The sequence below is a fragment of the Nyctibius grandis genome, chromosome 10 (genome assembly GCF_013368605.1).
Source record: "Nyctibius grandis isolate bNycGra1 chromosome 10, bNycGra1.pri, whole genome shotgun sequence".
NCBI lineage: Eukaryota > Metazoa > Chordata > Aves > Nyctibiiformes > Nyctibiidae > Nyctibius > Nyctibius grandis.
In genome coordinates, this window is record NC_090667.1 from 29,080,192 (window position 1) to 29,092,837 (window position 12,646).

General features: G+C 38.1%; 1 protein-coding gene across 1 annotated transcript in view; it reads right to left on the reverse strand.

The window, feature by feature from the left end:
- Positions 1–12,646, reverse strand: part of SUCLG2 (succinate-CoA ligase GDP-forming subunit beta) — a 129,449-nt gene that overhangs the window by 90,855 nt on the left and 25,948 nt on the right. The window lies entirely within an intron of this gene.

The following is a 12,646-nucleotide window of genomic DNA, read 5'->3' on the forward strand; positions in this document are numbered from 1 at the left end:
AAATGCCCACTGAGAAGCACAAGAACCTCCTGCTCACTGCAGGCTTTCGAGTGCTTCCCTCGACTGCTCCAGTCTTTCTAACCTCTCTTTTTTCCATGAACTTAGAAAGGCTTACACAGCTTTGCCCAAGTATTTCATTCCAATCAATTCAGCATTTGATTTGTCATATAGGATTTTATTCAGAACAGTTTGCTGGATACCATATCAAATTCTGTATAATTATGACTGAACAGTCTATAGTAAGGCCAACCACTGAGAAGTTTAAATCCAAGGAATACAAATCGTGATTCTCCCTAAGATACGACTACCTTCTTAGAACTTGCAAAGAGGAGGATACGTAAGACATCCAAATTCTGATATCACATAAGACACTTTTTAGTCGGTTAAAAGATATAGAGCGCACTGTATGCACTTACATACACTAGGCACATGGCACACGTCTTAATTACTAGTAGTGCTGAACTGATTATCTAGACGTCTACATGCCTTCCTCACACAATAGCCTGTCCTGTGTAGACCTTTCCTAGTCCTTTGAGGGAATACCAACATCCTACGCACCAGTTTTAACAGCTTAGCATTTATATCTCAAGCTCCAATCACTACCTCAGTAGCAACGATGTAACTATACACATTACAGTTAGACTTCATGTTTTTCAGGTTTCGTAACATTGAATTAGTCTAGAAAAGCAATAGAGAGGCATTAGCTTTTGGTTTGGCAGTCAGCATTTACAGGAAAAGATGCATCTCAATACAATGTTGAAATCAGCAAAGCTGTTTAATTTAGGCTTACTGCAAGATGAGCTCTGTGGGGACTTTGCAGGTAGATATTATGCTTGGAACTTGAATTCTACATATTTTAATAAAATTGCACAGTCTAAAAATCACAATGAGTGAGCAGTTGTATCAAACGGTGGAATTTTGAGCTTTCTCAATTACTCACACATAAAGGGAATTTTTCTAGGTAAAAAAAGTAAAATTGGAATAAGCAGCAATTGTGTTCGCAAAGAAAGAGAACATGCAGCTGATTTAAGTGTGTTGAACCTATAAAGGGACTGACTTAACAGGTGAGCAAGCACATCTCAGATGTTCACATCCTCTATGCACAGTGCTGCTCAGCAACTTCTCAGCTTCAGATGAGCAGGACTGTGAATTAAATCTGTGTTGAACTTGTCAGCAGCAGATGATCATGTTTGTGCACCAGCTTTATAACCATGGTCCAGCTGAGAGTTTGTAGGCTCAGCTAGTCTGCTACTCAAATGACAAATGTGTGACCTAAGCACCATCCCAACGGCCCCTCCTATGACTCCTCAAAAACAGATGCGCTCTCTGACATCCCGACACCCGTTAAGAACTGGTTAATGTGTCATTAACTTAAGGTCAGCCAAGTTGCTTTACCACATCATAAAACCCACTTCTCAGCTCCTGCGCAGAGTCACTTAATCGTGTCTGCCTGGTTTACGAATTAGAAGAGGTAACTGCTGAAAAGAATGCTACAGTAGATTATTACTTTTCTCTACACTGCAGAAAATAGTTCCAGATTATATTGAAGTGTCAGGTATAGAATAGGGCAATTTTTCTTTAAAAGGCAAAATTTTTTGTGTGACATTTTGTTCATACTTCTGCCATCTCTTCTACTCCAACCCCACTTTCAGGTCAAGTTCAGAACTTATATTTGAGACAGTATAAATTACATCTGTGTAAATAACAGTCACAGTTAACTCACAGAAAGTCTCCTGTGGTACATTTTACCTAATAAGATGCAAAAGAAGAGGGATCTAAATAGCTAAAACAATTCATAGGGAGACAAGAGAACGTATAATTAATGTTGCCCTACCTGCTGTTAACTGCACTAATTGCATTCCTTTCTGCACAACTGACAAGTATCACATCGTATAGACAACTTCAGTGATATGCAACCCCTGTTGAACTACCTCTGAACCTTAGACCTTAAAAAATCTCTCCCTAGTATTTAAGTTGACTGGTTTACTTCCTTTCTTCATGGGCCTAGAGCTGTCTGAAGGAATGTTTACTACAATCTATGGAAGTGTGTACATATCACTATTCACAGGATACTAAATGTCAACAACTCAATGTAAAAAATAGCCATAAATCAGAACCTATAATATTAAAATTGTGAACACAGACACAAAGCTGAATAAACTCAAAAGACACAGGAGTCTCATTTTGAAAAATGACAACATGAAATATTTGAAAATACACTAAATTTTTTCATCTCAAAATTGTAAAATAACTTTCCAGTACAAAAGCATCTTTAAGCATCTAACTTAGCTTCTTATGGATCAAAGAAATAACTAAGTAAATACTATCTGCATATGCACTTCAAATAGGAATGTCATTCTAAAGACAAAAACAAGCAAGTTATTTATGACACGTTAATCATCATATTTAAATGGCAGATTGCTTTATGACATGAGATGTGAGCCTGTATTTACAGGGGGGAAGAAATGTTATAAGAGAATAGTTTTTTCTAAGAGTTAAATTTGCAGTAATCAGCTTCAAGACTCTCTTTTTCCACTTTTATCCCAACATACACAAAACAAAAGCTGTATTATACTGAAGGTAAGATGTGGGAAGGCCAAAAGGCAAAAGAAAAATCAACCACACTGAACTTTTAATGAGCTAAACCAAAGATCCATATAAAAGATTGATCTGTGGTAACAAGAACAAGAGGGTGTGCTGGACATGCAGACACAGTATCACGGTTATTATGACAATAATCTTTGGTGGAGCACAATACTCACACACAGTGAGATTAGGGAAGCTTCTACTAATATACACAGATGAGTAACTGGAGGAATAGAGGGATAAGACTTGGCAGGGAGTAGAGGGAAGTGCAGTGCAAAATGAAGTGACTTTATATTGTTAACTATTTATACAGTAAACTTTTGATGGCTGCCTTTCTTTCCCCTCTCTGCAAAAATCCTGGGGCTGTTCTTAAGCATTTAGAACAATAAATATATTTAAGATTTATAGTCTGAAGTTTGGCCCTATTTATCTTACTCAGGTGAGCAGCCCAACTAAGCTCAGGGGAGGTGCAAGAAAAATGTTCTCCTTCACAATGATGCAAGAAACAATAGCTGACTTTAACTGTAGGACGGGGCAGAGTATACCACATACAGGTAAAACTGTCAACTTCAGACTTTTCTTAACAACAAAAACCACTTAAGAGCATAGCTAACTTCTGGAACTAACCTGAACGTGATTCTCACTAAGTGTTTTTCATGATGACGTTCTCAAGGGTTAAAGCCTCATTTAGAATACACTGTGATGCAGGAACTCAGATAATATCTCCCAACTGAATCCAGCAGGGTTACAAAGACACATTTCATATTCATAAGTGTGTTGAAATATTTTACTTTTCTTAAACTGCAAATATTTGAAGAAATGAAGATAAACATATTTTAAATTCACAGCACTTTCTCAAATATGAAGTAGCAGATTAACGAAATGTCAGAATATCCTCAGCTCCAAAAACTGCTCTACCATTTTAGGTAGAGATATCTACCAAAAAAAAAAAATAATCACAGCTTCTTATGATCATGCTTCTCAACTGCTGATGTATTCAGAATCATAGAATATCAGCTTGTAAATTGCTCCCATCTTTAAAGATAAAACAAGATCTTGCAAGTTATACTAACCTTTGCAAAATACCAGTTAACATTACTGCATAGACTGGAGGAGGCTGGAGGAGGAAAAGAGGGGAAGGGAATCACAGCACGTAGGCTGTATGCTGCACGTTCTCTGAGCTTCGTGCAAGCTGAAAGGCCAGCAGGGAGAAATTTCTGGCTTGGTTCAAAACCATGTGCTTTTATAGCAAGTGTACAAGCTAATATCCTTACACAGCAATCACAGCCCATCCTAAACCACCTCCTATTTCATAAAGACGAAAGGTATAACAAATTCAACAGAAACAATTGATAGATTTAAAAAATGAAACCTCCTCAACTGAATTACTTACAGAAAGTGGTTACCTAACAATAGTACCTCCCTGCTGTACTCTGTCCCCTGTGGGGCACTAGAGGATATCAGGGAAATTATGCCAGTATCAAGGTAGGGCAATAACTAGAACTGTTGTCTCAAACACTCAACAAAAGAAATAGTAGAAGATGGAGCACTAATTCAGGATTCAGTTAAAGAAAAGCATCTGAGTAAAAGCTATTTCTTCAGCATAATTTTAACTACTAATTTGAAGGAACTTAGCACTACTCAAAACTTCACTGTTTGTAAAGTTTCCCAGCTTTCCTCTCTCTAAATTTAGCCCAGTTCCTCCTGTTCTTTATCACGCCAATCATCTGAGGCCTGACCACAAAACAAAAGGTCTCTCCATGCACCTGGGAGCGATGATGACAGGGTAACCGGAGCCAATGCCATATTTGTCCCCTTTGCAATGAAACTCTGGCCTCAAATAAAATCAGTTTCAAGCATAAAAATGTCCACAGTATGGAGAAGGGAACAGATTATATATTTCTTCAAATAAATTACTACCAAACTACTGACCATATGAAAGAGTTTTGCTAGCAGGACCTAGGACACCATACAAAAAGGGGCTAATTATAATGATCCTTGACTCTAGACTGCCATCATTCTGCTCTTAGATTTTCTAATTCAATTCAACATGATTTTGCTGCTAGTACTCCCATTAAAAGCTTTAAAATAACACCCACATTTTACAGACATAAGTGTCAATTATGTTACTGACCCCCTTATACAAGGGATTACACACTGACAGACTGATCACATAGAAGATGCAGCACTACATAGTGCAGAGCCATCAATCTCAGAAGCTTTGTCATCTCATTTCAAGTTTCTAACTAATAAACAGTATTTCAAAATTAATACCTAAAACATGTCTCCTGCTGAGGGTTTATACCATGTAAAGAAAAGAAGCATGATTCTTCTGATCACAGTCACCCCGAAGATCACACCACCAACACAGCTGTAGTAATGAGGCCCAGGGAGGAAAAACTAGAGACTGCCAGCTGAGAATCTGATCTGTTTCATCACAAGTTAAACCCATAATATTTGCAGTATTTGTTACCAAAAATGTGCTAAGCTATAGTAAATACCAACACATAGATTTCCTTTAAATAAATAAATACATCAGGCTTCACAGGAAATAAGAATTCTCAAGTGAAAGAGACACATGGCTTCTGGACAATAACCATCATTTTATACCTTGTCCCATATAGTTGGCTAAAATACAAGTGCCAACTAAATGATTGTCCAAACAAGCTGGTATTTCTTTCAAGAGTGCTGTAATTCATATCAAACAAAAAATCTAGATTCAGTTCTGCCTTGAAACACATGCATCAGAGATGGCAGAATCCTAAAAGAACAGTACAACTCGTTTATCTTCCACCAGGAATGGACATTCCCAGAAGGGGATACGCTGTGGCGTTCTGATAAAAACTGCAGCTATAAATACAGGTGATTTGGGAAAGAAAAAAAAAAAAAAAAAAGACTATTTAGTGTCATGGGTGGATTTTTACAACAGGGTTTTACAAATTAAAAGCAAACCAAATGCTTTATCACATACATTTCAATGCAAGCCAGAGTAACAAACAAGGAAAAAACAAAAAAAACATAAAAGAAAGAAATTCAGTTTCAGTAATCGGCCCCCAAATATTTAGAAGCAGATGGGCACCTAGAGTGTAGAAGGTGTGATTTCTCTCCTTTACACAGCTGCTAGTACTGCAGAGAAAACAACGTTGTTTAGTGTTTCATACCTCATACATAAAGTGTGTCTAATGGTTCTGATTTTATGCATAAAAAATGAAAATATCATGCAGCTGCTTCTCAATTACGCATCTGGTTATTGTTTTGCAGCTGCAAAACTACCTTGAAGAACTATAAAATACGGTGTGACAAGTCTGGAATAAACACCAGCAGTCATCTTGTACTTTCCTTGTGAAATGTTGCATTTTTAACCACCTGTTAAAATTCCTGAGTCAAGAGCTATGGCTTCTGTCATCTCCTTCTTTATAAACAAAAATCCACTAATATATTTAACACAACTGAAATTTGTAAACTACTGCTTTCTATGGCACACATTAAATATAAAATTCAGTACCCCATTCCTAGAGTATTTTTTCCTTTGTGTTGTTACTTCCAAGTAGCTATTTTGGTAATTTGATCAGAAATCCAACACAGAGAACAATAAGTCAGTACAACATTAGTGTCAAACATCTGAAATGAGATTTTGATTTGTTAGCCCCCTAGCCATTACTCATATTACTATAAATCTATTGAATATGAAGACATTTGGTGATGAAGAATGGTTATAAAATAGCCAACTATTGTAAGCAGTCTCAAGCTTGCATTTACTGACTCACACTCAGCATGTAATTTTCTAACAAAGGGAACAGATAAGAAAAACAAAACAGGTTTGTTTTTCATAACAATGCATTTGAAATTAACTATTTCTGTAATTCCTCATGAGACGGAGGGTCCTTCAAAGAATTTCCATATCTAAAATATTAAAAAAGCAACAATTTGTAATTTAACTTAAAACAGAAAGGCTCAACTTGAAACAACACAACACCCAGTGGTAAGCTTCGACAAAATCTTTTATTAATTTTGTTTCAAAAAGAATAAAACTCAAAATCACAGTTAGGCAAGCTGGAAGTTTTTCTGCCTGTTTTTCTGGCATGCAGGATGCAACACATGTGGCCATTACCAACAAGTGCGTGCGCTGTTAGATAGTTGCCTGGTTTTCACACAGGTGCCAAGGGCTTACGTGGAAAAACGTTGCTACACTGAAGAGGGGGAATGAGGCATGCGGGAAAGCTAAGCGAGAGATCCCTTGCAGGGGATAATGCACTGCTTAAATACTGCTGTGCTTAAAATTTTGCCACTTCTCAGCAGCCTCTGTGAAATAAAGTTTCTTAGCACAAAACCCAGAGGAAGGAGGGGAGCAAAGGGGAGGGAGAACAAGCAGGAATTACAAGATTCAAAACCAAAACTCGTACACAAAGAGGTGAAAGCAAGAGTATTTCAGGGCTCACATCCAGGGAGAAAGGTCCTGCTACACAGCAGTGCGAACAGCCTTTGTGCATGAAATCCTCAAATGGAAACCCGAATCCCACCTTAATTGTGCCTTTGTGTGGTTCAGCTTCCAAGACAGATTAAGTTACACCTAAAAGCAACCTGAGAGCAAATGATGAATGTCCCTACAAAGAGCTATAATCGAATAGGTACTATACTCCAGCCTTGCACTACAGCTATAACACAGCAAATTCACCACAACTTTCTGAAAGAATCCTTAGTAAAAGCAAGTTTCAGTGACTACAACCCTTTAACACCTTTCCTAACTCCTCTGATTTTCCATGACTGATTTATTCATCCAGTAGATGGGCTAAATAAATTGGATCACTGACATATTGATTATTAAGCCTCCCACAAAAAATTACTCCAAATAACAGTAACATACAAGGCATTCCCTTCGTAACTTCTACTCTAGCTTACTATTTTCATCATTTTCAGACAAGCGAGATTTTTTAAATTGTTGGCACAACAATTACACTTGGAAAATTTTCCCAAAATCAAACCATTTCAAAGTGGACAAATATAGAAAAAAATATTATTTGAACTGTCAGCAATCATTATTTGTTTTCTGATCATACACAAAAACATTAATTTCTATGACCACTATGTCAAGTAGATGGTGGTCTAAGCAAACCACTTCAGCAAGCAAACAAAAAGTATGCACACAAACATACAGTGGCTTTTAGCTGTACACAACTGCTAAATATTTAAGTAGGGTAAGATATAACTGACTGTTTAGCACAAAAAAGAAAGAGGTTTTTCAAATCAGAACTCATAGGTGGACGATGGCATTCGGAAGAAACAAGAGAAAAAGCATAAAATGAGGAAAGGGCTATAAGAAAAAACAGGAAATTGGACAAGGGACAGAAAGATTAAAACCACAGACAATGGCAAATCTTGTGGAGCTTTGAAATGGACGCATTCAAGAGGTGCCTTTGAACACAGGGAATAACAGAGTATTAACAGGTATTTCCTTTTATTGAGAAGTTGCAGGAAAATGCAGATTCCCTCTAGTCTTAGAATTCACATCTCAGACAAGGCAAAATCCATTAACTGAAAACCTGCAAAATGGAATAGAGGAATACTCGTGCTCAATAATGCTGAACATGGTCCAAAGGCAGCTCATCCACCACTAGTTTTCTATTAAATTTAAAAGGTTGTTTTCTAAATACTTACTCATTTGAGAATAGAATCACATTAGTCAGTAACTTATAGCATTATTTTGCCTGAAAGGATAGTTTCAAAAAGCAGTAATTTAAGTATAAAGAACTTTAATAAAAGCTGTCAGAGAAAATAAGAGGACTTATGGCAGAGCAGATCCTTAACAGAGAGCAAGTTCGCCGCGTACAGCTCCATGGAACGTTATTTCAGCAACGCGGTATTTTTCAGCATATGCAGAGAAGCATAATCCAAGGCCTCTAAAAAATAACTAGTTATAAACACTAAGTACACGGGGTTTTTGAGAAATAACTCATTATGCACAGGTGAAAAATGATTACTACACAGTGAACCATACAATGGAAAGAAATATGGAAATCACAAAAATGCTGAAGGAGCAATTCCTCTCCTGCCTATTCTGATGGAGAGGAGAAGGAAAGGAATTAAATCATGTAAGCAAAGCACATAGAATCACAGAATCACAGGATGGTTTGGGTTGGAAGGGACCTTAAAGATCATCTAGTTCCAACCCCCTGCCACAGGCAGGGACACCTTCCACTAGACCAGGTTGCTCAGAGCCCCATCCAGCCTGGCCTTGAACACTGCCAGGGAGGGGGTAGCCACAGCTTCTCTGGGCAACCTGGGCCAGTGTCTCACTACCCTCGCAGCAAAGAATTTCTTCCTAACATCTAATCAAAATCTCCCCTCTTTCAGTTTAAAACCGTTACCCCTCGTCCTATCACTCCATGCCCTTGTAAAAAGTCCCTCCCCAGCTTTCCTGTAGCCCCTTCAGGTACTGAAAGGTGCTAGAAGGTCTCCCCAAAGCCTTCTCTTCTCCAGGCTGAACAGCCCCAGCTCTCTCAGCCTGTCTCCATAGCAGAGGGGATCCAGCCCTCTGATCATCTTCGTGGCCTCCTCTGGACTCCCTCCAACAGCTCCGTGTCCTTCTTCTGTTGGGGCCCCAGAGTTGGACGCAGCACTGCAGGGGGGATCTCACGAGAGCGGAGCAGAGGGGCAGAATCACCTCCCTCGCCCTGCTGGCCACGCTGCTGGGGATGCAGCCCGGGACACCGTTGGCTTTCTGGGCTGCAAGTGCACATTGCCAGCTCATGGTGAGCTTCTCATCAACCATCACCCCTAAGTCCTTCTCCTCAGGGCTGCTCTCAATCCATTCTCCTCCCAGCCTGCATTTGTGCTTGGGATTGCCCCGACACACATGCAGGACCTTGCACTTGGCCTTGCTGAACTTCATGCGGTTCGCACATGATGACAGCAAAAAAAAGATCAGCCAAGTAGCCAACAAACTCAAAGACTAAGGAGTAAATTAAGATACTTAAAGATAACTTTAACAGAGGGCTCATCTGTACAGGATTCTCATAGAAAAGCTCTTCCTGGTATAACAAAAAGGAACATAAATTCACATTTCTAATATCCTCAGAAACGTCAGGTTCAAGGATCTTTTTCATTTTTCGTAACATAAAAGCTTAGATTAAATGCAGACAGCATTATCACCAACAATTTCTTCATAATCTATACAAAAAGGACATTAGCAAGCTAAAGATCAGTTTTTGATCCCTTCTAAACATACACTGCTTTCAAGTGGTTTTCCCAACTTGTATCAGAGAGATGAACTTTCAGATAAGGGATCTAAAAGAGCATCTAAAAATGCAGCCTTCCATCTAAATTAAACATAGCCAAGGGAAAAAACCACCAGGCTGAGATAGGAAGGAGACTGGTGATCACATGACTGAAAACTCTTTCAATATTCTAAAAAGCAGTGAATAATAGGTGACAGGTAAATGACCTCATGGAAAGAAGCTTCAATAAACCTCTTCTTGTTCTTTATAAAATACATGTTTACCTCTCCAGCCTGATATAAAAAGCATGCTTTTAGTCCAAAGTCGAATTTTATATGAGTTCCCTCATGCATAAGGCAATAGAAATAGGATACACAGAGACTATATTTTGTTATACATTTTTTTAAAGAGTGAATAAAAGCCCTGTACTCAATTCAATTGCATTTCTCTGTGATAGAGTGTGAACACTGCACCTGACTGATTCCTAAACGTAATAAAACATTCTAAGTGGCAATGGGCAGCACTCTATTGCTTTTGTTAAAAATCAGAAAAAGAAACGCACGCCAAGCTTCCAGCATCCATTTAGGATTGTCAGCATTTTCAGCCACCTCTGTGAGTTCTCTACTGATTCAAAGAGCCAATTGACAGTACATAGTAACACCCTCCAACATAATTACAACCCCTCTCAGTTTTGTCCACCTACTAGTTTAAAATGATGGTTCCCTTAATAACTTCTCCATCAGGCAGAACATAAAGAACAGCACACGAGCTGATGCAGACTTAAGGGTCTCTGGTGGGGAAGGCTAGAGAAAATGATGGACCCTGAAATGATGCACAGTGCATCTGCTCAATAGAAGCAATGAAAATGCGCACACCCTAGGAACCTGGGTATATGTATACATATATAAGGATTTTTTTCCTTATATGGGTACTACAGTATGAGAAAAAGAACGAGAAAGAAAGGAAATGCCTTCTCCGGACAAACAAGCCCTTAATGCACCACTGCATTAAGTGAGAATCACATCAGAAGACTTGCGAGTTAATGTCGGAACAGTCAGATGATCTTCTGTTTCAGACAAAAACTCAGCTCCCAAATATTTCACTTTGTTCTGTTAAACAGCTGCACTAGAACTGTAACAACTTATTTACAGGTTGTGTTTTTTCAGATGGCAGATCAAGCAATGCCATACTGGTGTAGCAAAACAGCACAATGTCTTTGTCTTTCCTCTCCTGAAAACCCAGGAATTTTAACATGAAACACAAAACCATTTGTGACCGCATTTCTTGGCATTCTGTAAATATCGCCTCCTCTACAAGAGTTACACCTGAAAAATGCTTAGCACGTAAAAGGTAATGAATTCCTGGAGGCCTAATTCTGTATTCCTTATTGGGTACAACTTCTTTTGAAGTCAATATTAGTGATGTAATTTTAATTTTCTTCACATCTGCCATTCTTATCTTAGAAGGAAAAAACTCAATCCTTTAATTCCATTAAAAATTCCTTGTAGACTGCCTTTTGTGCTGCTGGTAAGTTTTGAAAATCTTTCTGAGAAAATTAATATTCAGTGTATTCAGTGTACAGATTAATAAAAATAGAGCAACAGAGGAAATGAGTGAACGGTAACAAAACTGCTGATACTGGGTAAAGGCAAACCCTTTCAAGAACACATGCATTAACACCTTCCTGACAAGTGAAGACAGCAGCAAAAATGATCTAAATCATCTCTTTCCATTGCATCAACAGGAAATCCAACAATAGCAAAACTGGTGACCACAGGCCCTGCAGCACTACAGACAGCTCCATCAAGCCTGCACTATTTAGCGCAATTGTGAATTTAATTTGTGAATACCACACTTGTAAAGACTTCCATGTCAGGAATTTCTATCCCTTTATCTGTATCCCTTTGTAATACACACAGACCCATGTGAGTGATGTAATGCTGTAAGATTATAAAGGAAAATAATTGTTTCTCCTGTATTCATGATGAGAGGTCTATAGAAAGAACCTCCTTTCACAAGAAAAATACTGAACATTTGACTTTCAAGTTTTGGTAACTTTATTCTATTCTTATCTTAAAAATACGTTGGTAAGCATCCTTTCTTGTTTGCAGAAGCTAAAGTTAAAGACAGCTGCAATGTGGCATACAGTATCTAAACCACCAGATTTTTGATCTGGACTTGGCAGGGGTGATTGGCCTCTCCTTTCACCATCTTTTACTGCAGAACGCCTCTCTATCAAGAAGATCCAAAAGCTGCCTCCTTTGGTTATTTTATTTTGGAATATTTTGTGCCTCTCGTAGGCTAAAGTGTGTTTCACCCATAACTTTTTACTTTGTATGGTTGCATATTCAGAAGACGGCAGCCCATATCAACTTGTGCAGATAAACCTGAGTGACAGAGATACTACCAGTCTGAAGGATCATAAAGAAGAAAAATCTGATGAAATCTTGGAATCACAATGACCACCATAGCAAAAGTTGTGTTCTTGATGCTTAGTTTTCAAAGTGCATGTTAGATGTACAAGAACAGCATACACTATCAGAATGATTACGAGGATGTTGTTAATTATTTAGTGGATCAATGGAGCGTGTCAATCATTTCAACATGAAATAGCTTCCATACTAGAAACCACAATTCTTTGATGCCCAGGAATGCAGTATGTTTGAATGCAATTATATAAAAGGAAGAAAGGTACCACTATCGGACAATATTTTGAAGTGTTAACAAGCCAAACCAGTGAAAATACATACAATTTACCTGATAGTTTGATTAGCAAGTAATTAATTTGTTTTTACATTTTACTTTTTATTATTTAAGTTCCAACAATTTCTTTAATAGACCAGTAT